We start from the raw sequence: 24,808 nt of genomic DNA, 5'->3' as shown, positions 1-24,808 counted from the left end.
GCATCAAAGAGAGTCATGGGAAGTAGTATTAGTTGAATGGAGCAGAAAAGGAAATCAAGAGAGAAATCTCAAAGCCTCAGAGAGAGAAAAGGAGGGGTTGAATGTTCCTGTAGGCTGATCTTTAGAGGTGAGGTAGGTGTTATAGTCATTTTTATGTAAGACATGCACACACACACACACACACATATACACACATCTAAGACTGCCAAGGTGTTACTTTGGCTGATTCAGCTAATGCAACTCAAGATGTTTTTAATTACAGAAAACAGAATCCTAGCTAATGAGATCAAAAAAGTGATTTATTAAAGATAATGGTAACTTTTAAATCACTGGGAAAGCTGAAAAATGGGACTCAATGTGAATGCTATGACAACTCCAAAAATCATACTATAGAAGTGGGTATCCAGAGAGCTGTTGCTTCTGCTATAATCAGAAATTTGCTGAATCAGGAGCTGTTCTTATAATTACTTGTTTTACAATAGCCACATCTGTCAGAAACCATAACAGTACTATTGCAGATTAGTAATATTGATCTTAGCTGCCTGTTTTTGCATGTAACTAGGTTCCAAAAATAGGAATTTATGCCAGTATACCTGAATATATAAGCCTAAATCATATTTTGGAACTTAGCTACAAGAGAATCTGGGAAATACTTCTTTTTCCTGTTCTCTCAGCCTCTGCATGCTGGTAATCAAAACACATGTTGAATAAGACACACTGTTCTATTCTGCCAGTAGTGAACTTAGTAGACTACCAAAGAACTCTTGCTCAAAATAGAGAAGAGGATGACAAGATATAAGTAAAATGATAACAACAAAACACAGCAAGCTCCAAAGTGACCTCTCAGTACTCACATCATTGTGTACACCTCTCCATATTTCATTAGGGCTAGAAAATGGTGTAATATCTGAGGCCATGTCAGTCATTGCAGTTTCAGCCTTGATCTCTTGGACTGCTCGTTCTGGGGAAAACCACCCTCCACATTATGAAGACACACAAACAGATTTTGGAGAAATCCTACTGGAGAAGAACCGACTTGCCCACATAAATTTGGTAGCCAGGTGCTTGAGCCACCATGGAGGGGATGACCAGCATCAGGCAGGCCTTCAGATGACTATGGCCCTAGATGACATGTAATTGCAACTTTAAGATCCTGAGTTAGAAGACCAAACTCAGACTTTTCTAATTGAAATAAGAGAAACATATGATTATTGATACACATCATTGATGTTATAAACCACTACCTTTTGGGGCGTTTTGTTACAAAGCTATCAATAACTAACACAGCCTCTTATATAGTGAGGTCAGAGCACGAAAGACCTTCTAACGAGATGATATTTAATATCACTAGAACAAGGAGTAACTAGCTATTTAACAGATACAAAGTTAAGTGCTCCATGAAAAACAGAAGCAGGAAGTGGCCCTGAAGCAGGGGAGAACTTGGCTTTTTAAGGGGCAGAGGAAGTGTGCAGAGCATTATGAGTTGCATTGTGTGAGGATGTAGGGTGGAAAGGTATGTAGGAGCCAGATTCTTTAAAATATTGTAGGTCTCGGTAAGGAATTGGAATGATTTTTTCTAAGTGAAATAGGAGTTTTAAAACCTTGTTAAACATGTTAGTGATGTGAGGTAAGAATGGGAAATGAAAGTGTTGAGACTTCTTGATATACTAATTAAGAATTTTTGTTGTTAAAGAGGAGTAGATATAGGATTAAGTGAGGCTTTTATTCTCTTTTAAAATGGATACACTTAAAGCCTGTTTGTATGCTGATGGAAATGGTTTTAGAGTGAGAGAGAAATTAATGATGCAGGAGATCGAAAGGAAAGGAAAATTTCAGAACAATTGTCTTTAAATAGGCAAGAGGGATGAATTCAGATGACAAGGTGATGCTATTCCTCTGCAGGAGGAAAGACAGAGAGGAGGCCAAATACATGGGATATTGACAGTTAGACTGGTGAATCTGTAAAAATGAGGTGGTGTTGTCTGATTATATTTATTTCTCAATAAAATGGCTTATGAGTTAAAGATGGGGATGTAGGAGGGTTGAAAAAAGATGAAAGATATTTTTGTTGCATGTCTAAATAAATGGAACACTGTTGGAATTTTTATTGCTTTCCACTTCTAGGGAAAACAACAACAAAAACAAAAAGAGAGAAAAAGCAGTTGATCTGAGTTATTCCAAAAAAGCATGCCTGGTGGCAAGCGAGGATAAAAGGGAGAGAAGAGAGTAAATCTGGAGAAAGGCTGATCTTATTTTATCCCCCACAGAATTGTAGAATTTTAGAGTTAGAAGGAAGCTTTGATCAGTATATTGAGGCAAAATCCTACTCTTTGCAATTTTTCTTTGTCCTTCCTGTTCTTTTTTTTTAATTTAGTTTGCCCACGTATTTATATTTATAAAATCAACTTATAATTTCTATTTTTATCACCAGTAGGACTAACATGGTCATAATTAAAAATTTGGAACTTTCACTCCAACAAGAGGCACCAATGATTATTTGGTGAGGTATATTCATTCACCCAATCGATTAAATGCCTACTTAGTTCACTAAGTGATAGAGATCTAGGTGATAGAGAAAAACAGTGAGGGATTAAGACATATCATCTCGGGCCTCCTGGGTCCTACTCTGGTCTTCATCTACCATGTATTGTTATCAGGCATGTTTTCTATATTTCAAGTACATGAAATACGAAATACAAAATACGTGTAGCATAAAACATGCCTCTAGGTTTTCCTAGAGGCATGTTTTCATAAAACATACTGTCTCTAGGTTTTCCTAGAGATAGTATGTATAGGGTATATTCAGTGCAGTCTCTGAGCCTGACAAGGTTTGATCCCGTAAACTCTCTGGGTCCTATTTTTTCATCTGTACAATGAGCACAATGATAGAACATAATTAAATAAATTTTCACATGTAAAATTCTTAGTGCAGAGCCTGGAATATAATTAAGTGTTAAATAAGTTATTTCTATTATGTAATACTAGAGGCTTGGTGCACAAAATTCATGCACAGGAGGTGTCCTTTAGCCCGGCCTGTACCCTCTCCAATCTGGGACCCCTTGGGGGATGTCTGCCAGCTGGTTTAGGCTGGCAGGGGAAGGCAGTTGGGGTGACTGGGTCAGCAGGGATCGGGCCTAAACTGGCAGTTGGACATCCCCTTACAATCTAGGACTGCTGGCTCCTAACCGCTTGCCTGCCTGCCCTCCTGCCTGATTACACCTAACCGCTCCCCTGCTGGCCTGATTGATGTCTAACTGCTCTCCTGACAGCCTGATTACCCCCAACTGACCTCCCCTGCTGGTCTGATCACCCCCAACTGCCCTCCCTGCCAGCCTGGTCTCCCCCAGCTGCCCTCCCCTGCCGACCTGATAGCCCCCAATTACCCTCCCCTGCAGGCCTGGTCACACTCAAATGCCCTCCCCTGCTGGCCTGGACGCCCCCAACTGCCATCCCCTGCCAGCCATCTTGTGGTGGCCATCTTGTGGCAGTCATGTTGTGATGATGTCGTGCAAGGGCATGACACCACCTAGGCTTTTATTCTTCATATAAATTGAAAAGATTCAGTTTTTTCAATTAAATTTTAATTTTAGTTTAAACCAGACATAATTTATTTTTATTTTAAAAAAATTTTTTTTTAATTGTTTTGTTACATAGAGGAAGGAGGAGGACTAGAGAGTTAGAAACATCGATGAGAGAGAAACACTGATCAGCTGCCTCCTGCACACCTACTGTGGATGAGTCTGCAACCAAGGTACATGCTCTTGACTGGAATAAAACCTGTTACCTTTCAGTCTTCAGTCTGACACTCTATCCACTTAGCTAAACTGGTTAGGGCTAGACACAATTTAGAAATTAAATAGTCTGACTTAACACCTTCCCTACTCACACAATAACATAAGAACTTATAAGGCAGGTGAGTTGTATGTGTATTTGCATATTTCATAATATCTGTGGAAAGTATATAGTCACTAGAGGAATCAGATCCTGATGATGAAATTACTTTTATACTGATGAAGTTAATTTCTACATTACAATTTAGAACTCTATTTTACAACTTAATACAAAAAATGTGTAACTAAAAATGTGTTGGACCTAAAAACATCAAGTCAAACTCAGCCCACAATTAAAAATTGAAAAATTTAATGTACATATGGTTCTACAAAAGCAAATTGAATGAATATCAGAAAGTCTGCTCATTAAGACAATCCAGGTATAATAAATGCTTCATATTTACAATCTCCCTTCAACCATGATTATTAAGTTGTTTTTATGTAAGCCCATACAAATCAATTATTTATTTTTTTGCAAGTTCTTTTAAATGAAATTACCTTGAGGAAGAAAGATTAGTTTATGGAAGCTTCTAAGGGATTTGTGCAAAAAAAGAAAAAAAATGGTGCCCAAGTTGCTTTGCATATTTAGAGAGCTTTTTCTCTCAATATTTAAATACTGCATTATGCAGTTATTCATTCTATACACAAAAACTTTTGATTCTTATTAGCTTATCCAAAAGTAGCTTATTGTACCTATTTGCAAATATATTAGTGAATGTTTTTTTTCTCTTTGCTCAAATTGCCTAAATCTGTCACAATATTACAAAGTGCAGCCAAAATAGAAAGTTTTGTGTAAGCTAGAAGCATAATAAATGGTATAGTCACTTCGGGTACCCAAAGAGATGTGAAACTATTAGATGGGGGGAAAAACACCCTGAAAAAGTTAAAAGTACAACAATGGTATCATAGATAAATCACCTAGGGGCACCTAATCTCTGAAGCACCACTACTGAACAAGAAGGATGTTTGATGAAAGTAGATTTTGGGGAATTTTTCGCAATCCCACCCTTTTCTTGCTCCCAAAGTAACTTTCAGCATTTCAGATTCCCTCAGGTCCTCTAAGGTGAGCAAGAGATTTGATGGGACAGATTCTCAGAGACAGAGCAGAGGAAATGGGGTAAAGCTGAGCTGCTTAGCTATTCTAGCCTATTCTGTCACTGTATTTTTTTTAAAATTCAGAATACTCTTTTATTCTCTCTAAAAATATTGTAAGACATATACTTAACTATTTTAAAGTGAATATGAAGTAAACGCAGTCTGCTTTTTTTTTAAAAAAAAAAAACATTTTGAGGAGCTCTGTACTCCTGAAAGAGACTTTTCTGCAGGTTCAGGAAGCCACGGTAAGAACCATTGTTAGCAACACAGACTTTACACCACTCTGTCACTGTTTATTGAACTGTGACTGTGCTATTAACTCATCCTTCTTCTTTCTTAACTACTCCTTTCATTCTATTAACTAGATTAAAATAACTGTATCTACATGGGACAACATAGAATTCCAGTGATAGGCAAGGACCTGAGAAGAAAAGATGCTATTTACATAGCAAAGATGTTCCTGCATCTGTTTATCTAGTCTTTAATTAGTCATTATCTTTAGCAAATAGAAAATTACTAGTAAAATAATGAAAGCCCTGGTTCAGTTAGTTGGAATCAAAGTGGTTCAGTTGGTTGGAATGATGTCCTGTACACTGAAAGGTTATGGTTTTGATTCCCAGTCAGGGCACATACCCAGGTCGTGTGTATTATCCTCAGTTGGGTTGCATGCAGGAGGTGGCTGATGGATTTTTTTTCTCTCTCTCTCTCTCTCTCTCCCTACTCTCTCTCTAAAAGCAATAAAACATCCTCTGATGAGGATTAAAATAATAACAATAATAATACTTGAAGATCACCTGGTGTGGCTTAGCTAGTTGAGCCTCTTCCCATGCACCAAGAGATCACTGGTTTGATTCCCAGTCAGGACACATGGCAGGGTTGCGCCTCACTCCCCAGTAGGGGGCATACAGGAGGCAGCCAATCAATAATCAATATTTTAATCTCTCCCTCTCTCTATAGAATTAATAGAAACATATTTTTTAAAAAAAAAGACTTGGAAAGGCTTCTGTGCAATTTATGCATAAGGACTGGAGGTTTTCAAGGGTCAAAGGGATCAGGGAGGAAACAAAATCAGAGCTGAGTGTGGTATAGAAAAAAATGCTCTTTCCTCTAAGAAAATGGATTTAAATTGGTATCCATTCTAGAGCATTTTTCTTTTGACATATATTGATACAGTGAATATCTCCTCAAACATACACACACCAAATATACCCACACCATACAGAAACAAAAAATATTTATGAGAAAACACTTAAGATACAATATTAGATAGCTGTAATTAAAACAAAATGTACTTCTAGCTATTTATATACCATTATATTTTTATGATTAAGTTTACAAATTAATGATTAAGAGAACAAAAAAAGAAGAGAAACTTTGACTATTTATCCATGAAGGTGAGTAGACTGAAGAGCATTCTAATATTCTTTTTCATATTCATGAATGAAAATATATGTTCTTGGGTGATTTGTTCATTTGCACTACAATATTTACAGTTCTTTACTGTCTTACAGTTCTCATTCTACCTCTCCTCATTATCTCACTTCCTTCAATTCTCAGAGACATTGACTGATGACTTCCTCCTTTTTGAAGAATGTGAGATTTAGAATATGAAATTTACATTATACTTGAGAGTAATATGATAGTAAAAAAATATAAATTTGTAAAAATGTTACAAATGTTTTTGGATATAATTTGGCCCTAAAAAAGTTGTTTTTGTCTACCGAGAAACAAAAAGTATTTTGTGATGATAATAGACATAGGTGTTATTGGGATTCTATAAATAAGCCTAGAGTACTTCATATTAACACATTTGTTCAGTGCTAACTTAAGGGAGAAGTACAAATAAATATACACACAAAAAGTTGCTTTCCATGAGGTCTATATAATTAAAAGATAGATTTAAATGAAAGAAAAATATTTTGGTTTCTCGTACACAGCTTGCAGAGATTTTGATCCTCCCAGGCCTGGGTATGGACTAGCAGTCCACTTTAGTGGTCAGAGCAATCCCCACCAACTGCCCCTGGACAACCTTCTTTGGTCCTAGCAGTAGCTGTCTGTTTACCTTAGAGTGCAGTGCTCAGTACAAATATGCCCATTTTACAACAGGAAAACATTGCCCTAAGAAGCTGTGACTCCATTGGTCTGAGAATTGCTTTGCATTTCTTTCCATAAAGATATAAAGACTCTTTTATTGTACACCTATGTCTCTATCTTTATTTTTATTGGGATTTATTCTACAAATATTTATTGAGCACACAGGATATGCTATACTCAATATAAAATAATTAAAATCTAATTTTGATAAAGCTATGAAGACACAAATATAAAGTGAAAACATAATTTACAACAAATAATGACTAGAAACTTTGTCTAACTTATACATTATTTCTATTTGTTATAAGGTGATTCCTTTGATTCTTCCCCCCCCCCAAAAAAAAATGCATCTCTTCTTTCTTTCTTGAGTCATAACCTAGATCAATTTAATTTCTTTTCCCTTCTTCTAAATATGAAACTTTATTTCTTGTCTGTGTCTATGAAATTGGAGAGCAGGAACTGGGTTATATGTTACTTTTAATATTATTGATCAAGAGATCCTCATTTTGTTACTTCTAAGGAAGGAGCCAAAATGTTTTGTTATTTGTATCTGAAGATTCGAAAGCAATGAAGCAAATTATTTCTCTTGAATGCTGTTAAACATGACACAGGAGCTAACTGCTTAATTCTAGAGGGTCTGTTATTATTTGTAAACTGGTCCTTAAATAAGGATACTTGCAGATGCCTCTTGCTCCAGATGGTACCATTTAACTGCCTGTGTTACTCATGAGTGGTTTTCTGTTTTAGCTTTAAACAAATATTTAACACAGCAATTCTGTTATCAAGAATTCACTCTTAAAATTGGAACACAATCCTAAAGTACTGCATGAAGTAGCAACAAAAGCAATATCCTTCAGCATGGGACATTTGAATTAAAAATAATGAAGCATAAAGGTACTGCTGGGGATAAAGAAATGTAGCCAAGTGAAAAGAGAGGGGGGGGGGCGGGAAATCTCTGGACATAATCTGAAGATCTGAGTGCGAATTCTTGCTCTGCTACTTGTTAGCTTAGGGCACGATATAGGACAAGAAAAAGAAAGGAAGGAAAAAAGAAAGAAAGAAAGAAAGAAAGAAAGAAAGAAAGAAAGAAAGAAAGAAAGAAAGAAAGGAAGGAAGGAGAAGGAAGGAAGGAAGGAAGGAAAAGGAAGGAAGGAAGGAAGACAGGAAGGAAGGATAAGGAAGGAGGAAGAAAAAAAGAAAGAACGAAAGAATAAAAGAAAGAAGGAAAGAAATAAAGAAGCCAGGGATCCCAACTTACAGCCCTCACCTACCCATCGCCTATCATTCCCGTTTTCTATTTTTTCCCTTTCACAGTATTTGTTTTCGGCCCCAGATCCTCAACTTTTCCAACACTATTTTGGTGGATGTTAATAAATGTTAGGGGGGGGGGGTGGTGGAGCAGAGGGTTCCTTTTTTGCTTCCATTTGAGAAGTGTTAAGTTATGCCAGGAAATAGGTTTCTTCATTGAAAGACTTTTTTATCTATAAAATGCTAATATGTTTTGGAATTCTCCAAGAAGACATATATCATTGTGTTTCCTAAACTTATCTGACCCCCAGTCAACATTCTTGTTGGGAAGATATTTCTGGAACAAACACATTTTGGAAAATGCTACTCTATCCTCTACTGCGCTGTTCAAAAGTAAGCTGTTAAAATTTAGATGTAACACTAAATAGTAATATGGGACCTGCATTTTACTAATTTGTGTTCTAAAGAACTTTTCTGTCTGATTCTTAAAATTAATCTATTATTAATAACATTTTAAAATAGGTTAAACATTATGCTATTTAGTACATCAAATATTTTAAAATAAACAAACTGATAGATCCTCCCTTCCCCCAACTGATGGACAAAGTATGATGTAACCTGCACCTGTGGCCTGGACCTTCCTGAGCACCTAATCAGACATCTTATATGGACTGTACATTGAACCACCAATCAGCACCTGCCAAATACCCTAAGCCCCTGATTCCTAAGTACCTAAGTGCTTAATCATGTGTCTTATATGAAACCACCAATCAGCGTGTGCTGAGTACCCTAAGCCCCGTCCCTTCCCATTCCTCCCCTCAAAAGGCGTGTTCTCCTCTGCACATGTGCTACTCTCCCTTGCGGGGCAGCCCAGCCGGTCCTTCTTCTCTAATAAAGCCTGCAGTCCTGGTTTCAGCCCTCGGTCTCATCTTTCACAAACAAGCAAAACAAAAAAAAGTATTTGTGTCCACAGGTTCAGGGAACATTAGCTATATACTTCTCAGCTTAATATTTAATATATAAATGGATATTAATTTGCTTCCTTCATGGGATTTTTAATCTATAATTTTATTAATCTAACTTAAACTGAAGCTGTATAAATATTTTGATGGTATTTTTACATCCCTTTTAGTAATACCTGAAATATATGCGTATATTAGAGAAACAGCTTAAGTATTGGATAAATCTTGGATTCAATTCCTGAAGGTTACTTCATTGTTCTGTGATCTCTACAAACCTCTCCAGCTTCCATTTTCTCATATATAAAGTGGATATAGTAATGTAATTGGAAGAAATAGGTTCTTCTGTGGTATTTTGGGAAAAGAATTTCAGGCACACTCTTGTAGGAAGAGTTTTAAGTGATAGTGGCAAGATTTATTAGAGTGAAAAGCAACAGGATACTCTAGAAGAGTCAGAGAGTGGGCAGGAGAGAGGTAGTGGCTGCCCTGAGGTCTTTGTTACATTTCCTTATACTTTCTTGGGTTTGGGAAGGAACAGTCTTTCTTTCAAACTATCCAATCTCTTTCCTGCATTTTCACATTCTTAGGCTCTCCCCCTACCCAATATCTTTCCTGGATTTTCTGGGATTTGTGTCCTTCTCCAATCTAATCCTTTTTCCAGATTTCCCCAGGCTACTGCCCTTCCCTTTTATGGTTGCCACTTTGTCATTTGGTTTCCATTGTGCATGAGTTTAGTAGAAAGAAAAGCCATCTTTACTGACTGGTCAGATGTTTTGTTCTATTTGGCTAAAGGATATCAGTTAATGCTTACTCCCTGGAAGGGATATAAAGCTGTTTTGTTTTGTTTTTGTTTTTGCTTTTTTTTTTTCCTAGTTAGGTTTAATCAGATTTTTATTTGCTGTCTCCTCTTTTGTTAATATCTAACTAACTGCTTATTCTAACAGTAATACCTACCTTTTAAGATATTTGTGAAGCCTAAAGAAGAAAATCATTATATGAAAGCTACTGACATGTAACTGCTACTTTTGGATGATAATAAGAAGTCATATATTTTGCCTATTTAAATGAAGACTGGAATTAATATTCCCAGTTTTTACTCATTAGAAAGAAATTTATTTATAAAAAATATATTTTATTGATTTCTTATGGAGAGGAAGAGAGAGGGATAGAGAGTTAGAAACATCGATGAGAGAGAAACATCGATCAGCTGCCTCTTGCTTATCCCCCATTGGGGATGTGCCCGCAATCAAGGTACATGCCCTTGACTGGAATCGAACCTGGGAACTTTCAGTCCACAGGCTGAGGCTCTATCCACTGAGCAAAACCGGTTTCGGCAAGAGATTTATTTTTAAAAAACAACTCTAATCTAAATAACATGCAGTTAAATTTTAATTTATATTGCAAAGAATAAAATAAAACATCAATATTTGCTTTAAATCTGTATCTATGAAAATCTTTCCTTAACTATTTCTTTCATATTTCTTCTATGTGTCCTTTTTTTAAAAAAAAATTATTTTATTTATTTTTTACAGAGAGGAAGAGAGAGGAATAGAGAGATAGAAAATTGATGAGAGAGAATCATTGATCAGCTGCCTCTTGCACACCCCCAACTGGGGATGTGCCCGCAACCAAAGTACATGCCCTTGACCGGAATCGAACCCCGGATCCTCCAGTCCACAGACCGATGCTCTATCCACTGAGCCAAACCGGTTTCGGCTCTTCTATGTGCTCTTTTGCATGCCCATGTCTACTTTGCTCTTATTCTGGGAATTAAATATTGATAGTTAAGCTTTTAAAATTTAAATTATCTTTTGCCTCTTATTTTATGTTTGTGATGACTTCAGGAATAATACTGAGTATGCTGATTATTCTCATTTTAAATTATTGTCTGCATCTTGAATGAGCACTTCTACTTTCATTGCCTGCTTCATCAGCCTAGTGATCACTGGCATGTATGAAAATTATTGTAAACATCATTCCTTCATTGGTCAAATATTTGAAATTCTTAGATAGTAGGTAATAAAGAAATATAGACACAGCTTTGCCAGTTCAGGACTAACACTAATTTTCTACAAACACAGCAGATTTTCTTTATCCCCTCCCCATAAAAATAGTAGATCTGTTTTCACCTTCATACCTATTTAACCTATTAGCATAGTATATCTTTAGTTTCAGTTTTAAAAGTTGCTTAATCTTAGTAAGATAAAAATCTCAACCTAACCTAAAAGAAGAATAGTTAAGGTAAAATATTAAGCTTCAAATAAACCAGAAAATTAAACTGATGTTTTAATTTCATTCTCAATAGCATGTGTGTTCTTTAGACATTCTAATAAAATTATTACTGTCATGTAGGATATAACTATGACCCTTGGTGCGAGTGTCTTTTTACAAATTAACTTGTTTGGGTTTATTTTTTTGGTTTCCAAAGACATGTAGAGTTAAAATGCATTTCACATCTCTTAAGTTATCAAAAGTTTTTCAAAGCTGAATTTTTAAATGGCATTAAAATACTCTGGTCAAAATTGGTTTGGCTCAGTGGATAGAGCATCGGCCTGTGGACTGAAAGGTCCTGGGTTCGATTCTGGTCAAGGGCATGTACCTTAGTTGTGGGCTCATCCCCAGAAGGGGGTGTGCAAGAGGCAGCTGATCCATGATTCATTCTCACTGATGTTTCTAACTCTCTGTACCTCTCTCTTCCACTCTGAAAAAAATCAATAAAATATATTTTAAAATAAAATACTCTGGAAATCACAAAGAAGGTTGATATAAAGTGCATGCATATTCAAATCACTCAAGAGACAACTTTATTTTTAGTTAATTTTCATTTATGGATGCCTCTCAGTTTTTATTTATTTTTTTTATTATTATTTTTTTTAATCTAATCTAGATATACAGAGCCATGTAATCTGGCAATTTCTCCCCCATTTCTGGTGTCTATTTTAGAGATCTCTGAAAATAGAGAACTCTGAAAATAGAGAAATCTGTAAATATGGCTTTTTGTTCACCTCACACTGTTTCCATAACCCCCCTCCCACAGCATACATGATTTAAAATTATAAATTAAGAACATATAAAAGCAAATACCTGATTTAAAATATCAGTCATTAAATCCTAGAATTGGAAGGCATCATTTTGGTCTAACCATAGACATTCTGGATACATTCCACAAAATCATTATGTATGGTCATCAGCCTCTTTTGAGATATTTTCAGTAAAATGTATCTCTGGTGGTCAGTGCACATCATAGTGACTGGTCATTCCACTGGTTGTTCCGCAGTTTGGTTGATTTGCATATTAGGCTTTTATTATATAGGATTATTAAATTATTTAAAAATATAATAAAAGCTAATCACTTCCTAATTATTTTTATTATCTATGATGAAGATTAATTAGACTAAGAGCTGCATGTTAGAAATACTATATATTGTTGTACTGTTGCTTATCTCTTCTAAACCTTGAATATAGTGCTACCATATTGGTAGCTTGAAATTAGCCATAGTGGAAGTATTTGCATGATAAAAATGAACAAATAATAGAAATTGGGGCTTTACCTCTCCTTTTCTAGATAGCTGATTATAAAATATTTATACTATATTACTGCTTCATTTCTGATCCAGCCTGAAAATTTTGTGCAGTTTATTTTGTCATTTCATATCTCTCAAACTTTATTTCTCTATAATTTAAGAGCAACTCTCAAATGCCTTCCTCCAGAGGCCAATTAGTTTCTATTAGTAGCCACAACCTAATGCAAAATTCTAAATGCCCAATAGAAGAAATTCTGCCAATAATTTGGATGTTATTTTTTATATGACCTAAGAAACATAGTTGTTGTTATTTAAACAACATTGAGCACTATTCTGCATAAATTGCTTCATAAATATGTCACATTATATTATTAATATTTTGAATTGATTCCTTTATTTATACTTATTTTTAAATAGCTATGTGTTCCTATTGTAAATAGAAATACCATAAATGTAAGATAGATATTAAATAAATAGAAAACTATGAATATTAAATAAGAGAATGCTACATATCACTGAAAATGGACTTTTATACAATTAATAATTCATGCAATTCAATTTGGGAAATACAGAACTAGGAAAAGCCACTTTGTATCTATCTATCTCTCTATATAAAAGACTGAATGACTAAATAGTTGAATAGTCAACTGGTCACTATGAAGCACATTGACCACCAGGGGGCAGACGCTCAATGCAGGTGCTTCCCCTGGTGGTCAATGCTCTCCCATAACCAACCTCCTGTAGCAGGTCAACCTTCCAAGGCGGGTCAACCTTTTGTAGTTCCTCCCCTGAGCTGGCTGGCCCCAATTGGCCCTGATCAGCACTGAGTGAGATGGCTCCAATCTGCCCCAATTACTGGCTAAGCCAAGGGATTCCACCTGTACATGATTCATGAACTGGGCCTCTAGTATATAATAAATACTAAAAGGAATTGAGTTTGGGGGAAGAAATGACAATTGGTATTTTGTGAGCAGACTGGATATAATGGCTTATCCTTGAAGTACACTAAGAATTGAAGATGGAGGATCTACCTTTGAGTTACAAGAACTGAGTACTTACTGATGCTTAAACTGGAATTGGATATTTGCATAAGAACATCTGAGAGATGGTAACTTTCTCCTATCAAATGTGATGTTGAATTTAGCATTTTATGTAGTCAGTTTTCTAATGATCTCTCATCACCACTGGAAGATTTGTCTTCTTTTTAAAAATATATTTTATTGATTTTTTTTACAGAGAGGAAGGAAGAGGGATAGAGAGTTATTGGGTCGGCAGCTAAGTAATTGCGGGTTTCACACATATATGGCTTCAGTTGAATTTTTAGGTTTGCAGACGTAGTACAAATGTAAAACACATTTTGTTATTTGATAGTTGGCTATTCAGCTGTTAATCAGTAAAAAAAGTTTTTTGATCTGTTTTGTAGTTTTTGTTTGGCGTTCGTTGAAAAATGGAAAATCAAAAGGAACATTTTTGTCATATTTTGCTTTTTTATTTCCACAAAGGGAAAAACGTATCCCAAGCTCATAATAAGTTATGTGTTATTTATGGTGACGAAGCCTTAAAAGAACGGCAGTGTCAAAATTGGTTTGCCAAATTTCGTTCTGGTGATTTTTCACTCAAAGATGAAAAACGCTCTGGTCGTCCAGTTGAAGTTGATGACGCCCTAATCAAAGCAATAATCAATTCGGACTGTCACAGTACAACACGTGAGATTGCAGAGAAGCTTCATGTATCACATACATGCATTGAAAATCACTTAAAACAACTTGGCTATGTTCAAAAACTCGATACATGGGTTTCTCACGAACTGAAAGAATCACAGTTAACGCAACGCATTAGCAGCTGCGATTTGCTAAAGAAACATAATGAAAATGATTCATTTTTAAAACGACTGATAACTGGCGATGAAAAATGGGTTGTTTACAACAATATCAAGCGGAAAAGATCGTGGAGCAGGCCAGGTGAACCAACTCAAACAACATCAAAAGCTGATATTCATCAAAAGAAGGTTTTGTTATCAGTTTGGTGGGATTACAAAGGAATTGTCTACTTTGAACTCTTACCACCCAACCAAACGATCAATTCTGATGTCTACATTGAACAACTAACGAAATTAAACAATGCAGTTAAAGAAAAGTGGCCCGAATTGACAAATCGAAAAGGTGTTGTATTCCATCATGACAATGCAAGGCCACACACATCTTTGGTCACTCGGCAAAAATTAATGGAGCTTGGTTGGGATGTTTTGCCACATCCACCATATAGTCCTGACCTTGCACCATCTGATTACTTTTTGTTTCGATCTTTACAAAACTCCTTGAATGGTAAAAATTTCAATAATGATGATGATGTCAAATCGTACCTGATCCAGTTTTTTGCTAATAAAAACCAGAAGTTTTTTGAACGTGGGATTATGATGCTGCCTGAAAGATGGCAAAAGGTCATTGATCAAAATGGGCAATACATTACAGAATAAAGTTATTTAGTTCCATAAAAAAATTGTCTTTGATTTTCTTTAAAAAATCCGCAATTACTTAGTTGCCTACCCAATAGAAACATCAATGAGAGAGAAGCATCGATTCAGCTGCCTCCAGCACACGCCTTACTGGGGTTGTGCCTGCAACCGAGGTACATGACCTTGACTGGAATCCAACCTGGACCCTTCAATCTGCAGGTGGACGCTCTATCCATTGAGCCAAACTGGTCAGGGCAGATTTGTTGTCGTCGTCTTCTTCTTCTTCTTCTTCTTTTTCTTCTTCTTCTTCTTCTTCTTCTTCTTCTTCTTCTTCTTCTTCTTCTTCTTCTTCTAAAATATATTTTATTGATTTTTTTACAGAGAGGAAGGGGAGAGACAGAGTTAGAAACATTGATGGGAGAGAAACATCAATCAGCTGCCTCCTGCACACCTCTTGCTGGGGATGTGCCTACAACCAAGGTACATGCCCTTGACTAGAATCAAACCTGGGACCCTTAGGTCCATAGGCCAATGCTTTATCCACTGAGCCAAACTGGTCAGAGCCAGATTTGTCTTCTTAAAAAGTCTTTTTTGACAAGAAATGAAAGCATGTTGCAATAGAAGACTACACAAATAAATTTACAGTGTAAAGCAATAGTTTTAGATTTGATATAACTATTTAAAGAAATCAATTTTGTTTATTTAGTGTTGGTGGAAGCTATTAGAGGAAAAGAAATGTTCAAAAATCACATTTTCTTCCTTTTAAAACCCATATTGCTTTTCGTGGGAAAATAACCTCTCTTTTTATGGCTGTTTGCAAAATTGAAGGAGGAAAGCCTCTTTCATGGTAAAAGGATATGCTACAATATGCATGTCCTTCCAAATGTTGAACACTTACTTAGATTTGCAAAGAAATTGTCTTCATACAATGAAAACCTCTCAGGAAGTCCAACTGCTTATTTGCTTGTTCTTTCAAGGGAAACAAATCATCATTAAAAAGGTTTAACTTCAAATTAAGACCTTTTAGAAGCTTAGAGGGTCTTGCTCACAGAAGTTCAAATCCCTTAGAAAATGCCTCATTGCTGGCTTGGAGCAAGAGGAAAATAGTACTGATGAGATTCAAATCATTCTCTATCTTCTCTTTCATTAATTTTAAACATAATTCACAGGCCATTATGCTCCTGAAATCAAAAGAATGATTCCTTATTATAGCACACCATTTTTTATCATTATACACACACAATGTCTAATCTCACCCCACTCATTCAAAATGGCGCTTAAAGCTGGCAGAAAAGATTAACTCCAATATGTTCATCTGGCTTTAATTTATAGCTTTCTAAACAGTTCTACTTGTCTAAATATGTATTTACACAATAGAATATGATGAGTCATTTCTAAAATATAAACATACTAGTTTAAAAAATTGCTTAAATATGTATTTCTGCCTAAGTTTCTCTCAGGATATTTCTATGAGATTCACAACAATAACAATAATAATATTTTATTATTACAAATAATAAAAAAGAGTAAGCAAGGAGCAAAGATACCTCTCAAAGTAGTTAAAACATTTTTAATCCTTAATCCTTAATCTTTCTTCATATTGGATAGCCATAGGGCAACTGCCCCCTATTTCAAATGAAATCACCTTCAGTCTATTGTGACTAAGCTTTTAATGGTGCTAGCAGGTTGCTGTTTAAAACCTCTAATAATCAAACACCTGGGCAGATGTTTCAGAGAATAATAGTGTTTGTTTTCTATAAACAAAAATGTAGCTCAGCACATTGGCTTTTGTTCTCAGCTAGACATATATGTCATTATATCATCAGTCTCTCTTTTACTTTAAACAGTCTGCTGAACATTAAAAAACACCCCTAAAATTCTTTTCTGTTGCTAGTGAGGATGATGATGAGTACATTCTGGCGGCCAGTATCAATGTCATCCTGTGTCTGAAGTTGGTATTTCTGCCTCAATATGCCACTGCCAGTTCAAATTTTGTTCAAGATGAAGAAGTAAATTAGGGTGGCAGGATAAGGACAAGTAATAAGACTTATTTGGTTTTCAATACCTATGTATGAATTGACATCTGTTTCTACCATTGGACAGTCTAATCTAAACATTATTATCTCTCTTCCCCTCCCCTTCCTTCCCTCCCTCCCTTTCTTCCCTCCCTCCCTTTCTCCCTTCCTCCCTCCCTCTCTCCCTCCCTTCCTCTCTCCCTTCCTTCCTTCCTTCCTTCCTTCCTTCCTTCCTTCCTTCCTTCCTTCCTTCCTTCCTTCCTTCCTTCCTTCCTTCCTTCCTTCCTGTTTACCCAGTTAAAGTTTTGAAATTTGGGCTCATGGACTCATTTGCTATGGACTCATGTCTATGATTACCATTTCCTTTCTTTGTGAATAAAAGTGTTAATTGTAATAGCTTTGTCCCTGTATCACTGTTGAATATTGGTTATGCAAGGGTCAGATAACTTGCATTTTTAAGTTCAAAGGTTTTAGGTTAAAAGGAGTTGTATCTGACGAATCTCATTTATATCTGGGCCTAATTAAAATAATGAGATCTTGCATTTTAAGTCAGAGCTTAATGCCATGATTGAACAAAACTGGGGTCTTATTTTGAGGTGAGTACATTTTGCATAGGAATAATGTGAATTTTGGCAAAAAACAATTGTTCCAAGCCTAGACATGCTACTTCTCTTACAAAGCAGAGGGCATTTTTGAATTGTGCTGGCCCTGTGATCTACTTCAGTCAATGGAATGCAGAGGAAATGATGTTGTGCCTGGCAGCTTCTACTTTACATTCTTAGAGTCCTGGACTACTGTGTCAAATGTCTTTCACGTTGCTGGAGAGAGAAGCGCAGCACTCCCCAAACATTCTAATCAGCCTAGCAACTATGGGCGTGAAGTCATCTTGGAAATTTCCATCTCCAGCAAAGCCACAGGCAAAATACTGCTTTATAAGTGACCCCACCAGGAAGAGCAGAAAAACAGCTCAGCTGACTCCAGTCAACCCAATGAACTGAGATAAATAATAAGTTATTACTGTTTTTTGCCACCAACTTTGTGGTGGCTTATTATGCAGTAGTTGATAACTGGGAGGCAAATAAAAGAATGAGTGAATGAAGGGGTAAATGATTGGCTGGAACAAAAGCCACTAAAAATGCAAGTAGATGGTATCACTTCGATTACTGGGTGTGTTATCAAAAAGTTGTGTTACCCTTTCCTTCCACCTATAAACTTTTGTGAAGCTTTACACCTATGATTGCCTATGGGCACCAAGATCCTATGAAAAGGTTCTGCTTCTCTGTGTATGTTTAGACCATTTTTTAATCTTTTTTTTCAGGGCATATCATGCTCATTACTTTAAAAAAATTCTCCATTTCTACCAAATATTGAAGTTATTTTTAAAAATGAGCTAAAGAAAGAAAGAAAGAAAAATAAAGACATGGGAAATAAAACTTTTATTTTGTGGGAGAAAAGTGGTCTAAGATAATAGCTAAAACAAATTTAAAAGATCTAATACACTAAAACCATCAAGATGTAATTGAAGGACTTTCTTATTCACATGCTGTGAATAAACCAAATAAAAAGCTTGGGATAGAAACAAAGTGATGGGGAAAGTATACTTCAAGATAGAGAATCAGCTGTAGTTTGGCTAAGGAATTTGCATTTGCAACTGGTTATTTGGTGTTTTAGTATCTCCATGACAAGTCTGCAAATGATAGAGAAATAGTGAAGAGGGAAATAGACTTTATAGATATCACTAAAAGAGCAATAATGAGGAATGATTTAACAAAATTCAAAGGTTTAAGATCATTTGAGAGCCTGAAACAGCAGATGGTAAGTATAGTTCATTTCAGACAAACATAAAAAAAAAAAGATGCATAGCAATAGAGAACTACAAAAGAAGGCTGTGAAAACATTCCAATAAACTAATCACTCAGTCCACCAACCAGAAAATATCCCAAAACTTTTAACTATCAGCTTAGTGCAAAGAAACCAAGATGAAGGCCTGAACACAAAGGTGCTGTTGAGGGAAGTGGGAGTGAGAAAAAATACTTTGAAGTAGGAAAAGATAAAGTCACTTAATAAAACATGGGACTTTAGTCACAAACTCCAGGGGATTTATTTTTTTTTACATTGAAATAAAAAAAGCATTTTGCTAGGTGTGTTAACTTATTTAATGAGATACATTTTAATACCTAATGTAAGAGGGTGTCTAAATATAGCCAGGAGAGCTTTTTTTTCCAAGTGAAAATAGATTATACAGTTGTAAACTGCCAGTTGTTTACACTGATGGTTTTAGTGACAGAAGGGTCCATATATCTTTATAAGGACAAATTGGTTGGCACATTTCAAGGCATCTGTTTCCATGTGGTTTCTGTAGTGAGATGGGTACCTTCCTAGAGGAAGCTCAAGTAGAAATTTATAGCCTCACTCCTGCATTGTTAACAAAAAGATCTCAGGCTATTCTCCCAGGTCCCACATTTTACTCAGGGACAACAGAGTTGGTCTTTCTAACAATAGCATTTTCAGTATGTTATTAGATTGACAATTACTTTCTTTTTCTTTTTGCACATAACAAATATTTTGGGACAAAATGGAGCAAGGTCATCCTATCTTATTTTCCATTAGAGACAGCTTTGGCTCTAGCAGGCATGCTAGTTATGTGTTCCCGATTTAGGCTGCAGTGTCATGGTGTGTGTGGTAGTTTGGGACTAAACTTAGAATTGTCCTATGAGGAGACACCAAAAACAAGATAGAGAAATATAGGAATATAGAAGATTCTAAATCAGGAAAACCTTGAATGGATGGATGTTTATGTGGATATCTCTCCAGATATTTGAAAATATAGTTGCCTAGCCAGTTTGGCTCAGTGGATAGAGTGCTAGCCTATAGGCTGAAGGGTCCCAGGTTCGATTCTGGCCGAGGGCACATACCTCGGTTGTGAGCTCCATCCCCAATAGGAGTGGGTATTGGAGGTAGCCAATCAATGATATTCTCTCATCATTGATATTTCTACCTCTCTCTCCCTCTCCCTTTTTTTCTCTGAAATCAATAAAAGAATATTAAAAATAAATAAAATAAAAAAAATAAAAACACAGGAGTTACTAGAATATGTTTATAAATGTTTATGAAGTACTCCTGAATAAAGTCTAGAGATGAAAGCTGATGGTCTGTAAAGAAATCCTCCACACTGATTCTTCTTTTTTACAAAATTTCTTTAAGAGTTTAATCGCCACTAGAATTATCTGCAAGTTAAGGAGGTAAGAAGTTTGACTTTTTAAACTTCAGAATGAACTTCCCTGCTATCACTGACTATATTTTCCTATGTGAAGAACTGTACCTTTTTACAATGAAGTCATAAACTTTTAGTGTACTTTGAGTCTCTGCTTTATCCCTCATCCATCTGCCACATAGGCTCATCCTGGTTGGCATTCTGATAATAGCCAGCATGTATATTATGTATATGTGGTTTTAAAGTTATTACTTATCATGTAGAAACTGAAACAATATAGATATATTTTAAAGTGCATTTTTGTTTAATAAAAATAGAAATGGTCAGCCTGGACCGGTTTGGCTCAGTGGATAGAGCGTCGGCCTGCGGACTGAAAGGTCCTGGGTTCGATTCCGGTCAAGGGCATGTACCTTGGTTGCGGGAACATCCCCAGTGGGGGTGTGTGTGCAAGAGGTAGCTGGTTGGTGTTTCTCTCTCATTGATGTTTCTAACTCTCTGTCCCTCTCAATTCCTCTCTGTGTAAAATCAATAAAATATATTTAAAAAAGAAATAGAAATGGTCAATAACAAAAAACCCAATTTTAGAATCTTTAAATAAAATGCAGGGGCAGGGATGCAGAGCTGGCTGCTGACATCTGTCACCACAACTCCTTCCCCAGGCTCCCCTCCCCATCACCCAGACCCCTCAGGTCCCCTGTGGAGGCTGGGAGGCGCCCTCTCTCCTGTGCTTGTGGCTGTCTCCTTACCCCCATGGGTCTGGTCTGAGTGCTATCACTCAAACCCAGGCTGGCAGTGACCTGGGACAAAAAAGTGTTCATGGATTACCTTTCAAAAAATATCCTGCTCTTTGGCTAATGTCATGAGTGAGCAGTTGACTAAAGAGTTGCAATTAGAAGAAGCTGCTGGTTTTCTTAAAGTTGCTATGGCTGAAGGACCATTTCTTACTGGAGAAAAATACTGATACTTCCAGAGACCTAATGCTGGCTTAGATGCTACAGATGGAATTTGATAGAGGATGCACAGTTTAGGTGTAAAGAAAAATTTAATGGCGATAGCAAAGTTTCCATTTCTTTTGAAAATTATCAAAAAGTGTATCCCTCTGAAGACAGTGATAGATCTGAAGATGAGGTTGACTGGCAGGATACTCGTGATGATCCCTATAGACCAGCAACACCAGTTCCTACTCCCAAAAAGGGTTTTATTGTAAAAGGAAAAGACATCACCCCTGAACATGATGAAGTATTCTGTGGTAGAAAGAATATAGCCAGAATGGAACATTTTGCACATGGATTTCAGGAAGGAGATGGAATTGGAATGGATTTAAAACTATAAAACTATGTTTTTAATGCTTTAAAACATCATGCCTACTCAGAAGAACATCGAAGTGCCTCCATGACAAAAAAGAAAACTACTGCAGAGAAAGCAGTTGACCCTAAGACATTGTTACTTATGTATAAGACTAGAGGCCTGGTGCATGAAAATTCATGCACTGGAGGGTGGGCAGACCCTCAGCCCAGTCTCCCCCTCTCACAGTCCAGGAGCCCTCAGGGGTGGGAGGTGATCCAATGATCAGGGGAAAGAATGCCCCATTACACCTCTGCTGCTGCCACTGCTGGCAGCACAAGTCTCGGCTGGCCCTGGTTACCTGAGCCTCTGGCGGCTCTGGTGGGCTGGGCAGCTGCCATCCGAGCCTTGCCTGCACCTCAGGCGAACTCTGAGGTGGCTGGGAGGCTGAGGGGATTGTGGGATGCTGAAGGCCTTGCTGCCCTGGCGGGGCGGAGGGGACTGGGACTGCCATCTTGTGGCTGTGGGTGCTGCCATCTTTGGAATAGTGTGAGGGTCAATTAGCACATTCCCTCTTTATTAGATAGGATACTAAATATATTAAATATATTTAAGGTGATTTCAGGTTCAAAGATCGCTTCAGTAAACTATAAAATTCACATAAGATTATCTGAATGTGGGCAGAAAAAGAAATGCACAACCTCCTCAGAATGTATATAGAAAGAGGAGATTCCTTGTCCAGCAGTGGTACTATGCAAGAAACACATTTTAGTTATGTCTTTTATCGGCCATGATCAAGGTCCAGCCTACAAACTCTTCACTTGACGCAGCAGCTGTGTAATGAGCGCAGGCTGGTGCATGCCCGCCTCGGTGAATGCCACACGCTGTGGCACGCTGGGAAGGGTTGGTTGACCCATGTCAGTCAGTGGGTAAAACCGACCCATCTTCACTGCCTGGAGTTCTTGTTCGGTGACTGTAGGAATGTCTCCCAGTTTTTCCAGAAAGGCGGAGTGGAGGAAGCCCTTAGTGAGCGAGAGCTCTTCAGTGCTGTCAAGTGTAAACATCTCACAGACAATGAAGCTGATTTCGTAGCTGAGATAGACGCTTTGGAGAAAATGAATGAAGATCATGTTCAGAGGAATGGAAGGAAAGCTGCTTCGTTTTTGAAAGGCGATGAAGGTCCTCATCCCATACGATGAATAGCACCAGTACCCGCTGCTTTCAGTGTTGGCCCAGCGGCGATGGCCGGCTGCCAATGCCAAATGAAGTTACAGGTGAATTGAGATACCAACACGAGCTGTTGGTGCTTCCGTGCTTTCCCCCTGGTACCCCATATGCCAGATGTGCGGAGTTTTTAGCTCAGCATCAAGAGAATAAAATGTCACTACCTCTCCTCTTATGAACAGGATCATATAATTCTTTAACAGCTACAGGTTATGTAATTGAAATCAATCTGGTTTTATAGGATTCGTGGTATAAAATGTTTTGATGATGATTTTTTAAAATGTAGGTAACATTTTCAGATACAGGAGGAAAGGCCAGAGGTGTTTACAAGGGAGGCCTTCATGACCACCTACTTGCTCTGATCACCTCTCTGCTTTGAGTTTCATCTTTCCTCAAATATCTTATTGGCCTTAAATTAGCCCTTCTCAATTCTTTTTCCAGACTGTGACCATGACTCTAAAGGAAAATGTCTTCTTTTAGCAGGTGTCTAAAAGGAAATCTGGTTTCAGAATTGCTGATGGAAATAAACATAAGCAAAATATGTTTTTCGGGTACATCGTGAATATGAACTGAGTTCTTTACCAAGTTCATATCCAAGAAAAGGATTGTAAGTTTCTGAAAGATAATTATATAAAAATTTAGCATTCCAAATTGTTTAATATTAACTTTCGGCATATGGGGGAAATGGATAAAGTGTAACTCATGGTGCAGCTGCTCTGCATTTATAAGGAAAATGTAAGATATCTGGAAGGGCAGAAGGTTAAGATTTAACCATGTTTGAAATATTTTAATGAAGTCAGTGATACCAAGTTTAGTGTCCATTTCACTCAAACTCTGTACTTACTGATTCATTTTGAAAGAAATATAGCAAGTCAAGTGATGAACACTAAGTTTGAAAAAAATTGGGTACCAAATTAAACAACTCATTTGAACCATCTGACCTCACTTTTAATAATTTTTAGAGTGGCTGGATGCCACTTCTTAAATAAAGCAAACACTGTATTGGCTTTGTTAGAAGTGAAGTTCATAAACTGAAATGTAATTATTCCTCCTATTGATGATTTCAAATTGGAACCACTGGAGACCCAATCTGGTCATTGAGAGTAAAAACTAAACATTATTTATCCTTGAAAGTTTCTCCTTTAACATTATTTTATTTTATTTTATATTTTAATTTATTTTTTAATCCTAACCCAAGGATATTTTTCCATTGATTTTTAGAAAGAGTGGAAGAGAGAGGGAAAGACAGAGAAACATCCATGATATGAGAGAAACACATTGATTGGCTGTCTCCTGCATGTGCTCTGATGAGGGCCAGGGAGGAGACTGCAATCCAGGTACATGCCCGTGACTGGAATTGAATCCAGGACCCTTTGGTTCACAGGCCAACACACTATCCACAGAGCAAAACTGGCCAGGCTAACATTATTTTAAAATCCAAATACGTTCTTTCTAGAAAAGTATTTATTTTTGTTTCTGTTGTATACATTTTAGAGAAGTGTGGTTTGGGGTTGATACTTACTACATTTCTGAAGTGTTTACTATGAAACAAAGATTTCAATGAATGGTGATTATTGCCTTTACAGAAATTTCAAAGACCTGTTTTTTTTGGTTTTTTTTTTTAAACCATTAACCATTTAAAATTTATTTTGTTTTGTTTTCTGAAATACTCTAAGAGCAGCAAACCATTGCTGTATAGCATTCTTGGAGTGTGCTGTGAACAGGTTTTTTAAGAAATTAAAAATGAAGAAATTATCAGAGTGGGGCAAAGTAAGTTGTTTGTATGGAAAATTAATATAATTATTAATAAATAATAATAGAAGAATACTCACAAATGTTTTGCCCTACCCTGCATATTTGGGATTA

At 36.6% G+C, this 24,808-nt stretch overlaps 1 pseudogene; it reads left to right on the top strand.

Annotated features, from left to right (window-relative positions):
* The first annotated feature begins 915 nt into the window (after nt 1-915).
* Nucleotides 916-23,949, top strand: LOC118722990 (annotated as a pseudogene).
* The last annotated feature ends 859 nt before the right edge of the window (nt 23,950-24,808 follow it).

This window comes from Pipistrellus kuhlii, unplaced genomic scaffold (assembly GCF_014108245.1).
Source record: "Pipistrellus kuhlii isolate mPipKuh1 unplaced genomic scaffold, mPipKuh1.p scaffold_m20_p_2, whole genome shotgun sequence".
In the NCBI taxonomy this organism is placed as follows: domain Eukaryota; kingdom Metazoa; phylum Chordata; class Mammalia; order Chiroptera; family Vespertilionidae; genus Pipistrellus; species Pipistrellus kuhlii.
This window is presented reverse-complemented; position numbering and strand designations above follow the sequence as displayed.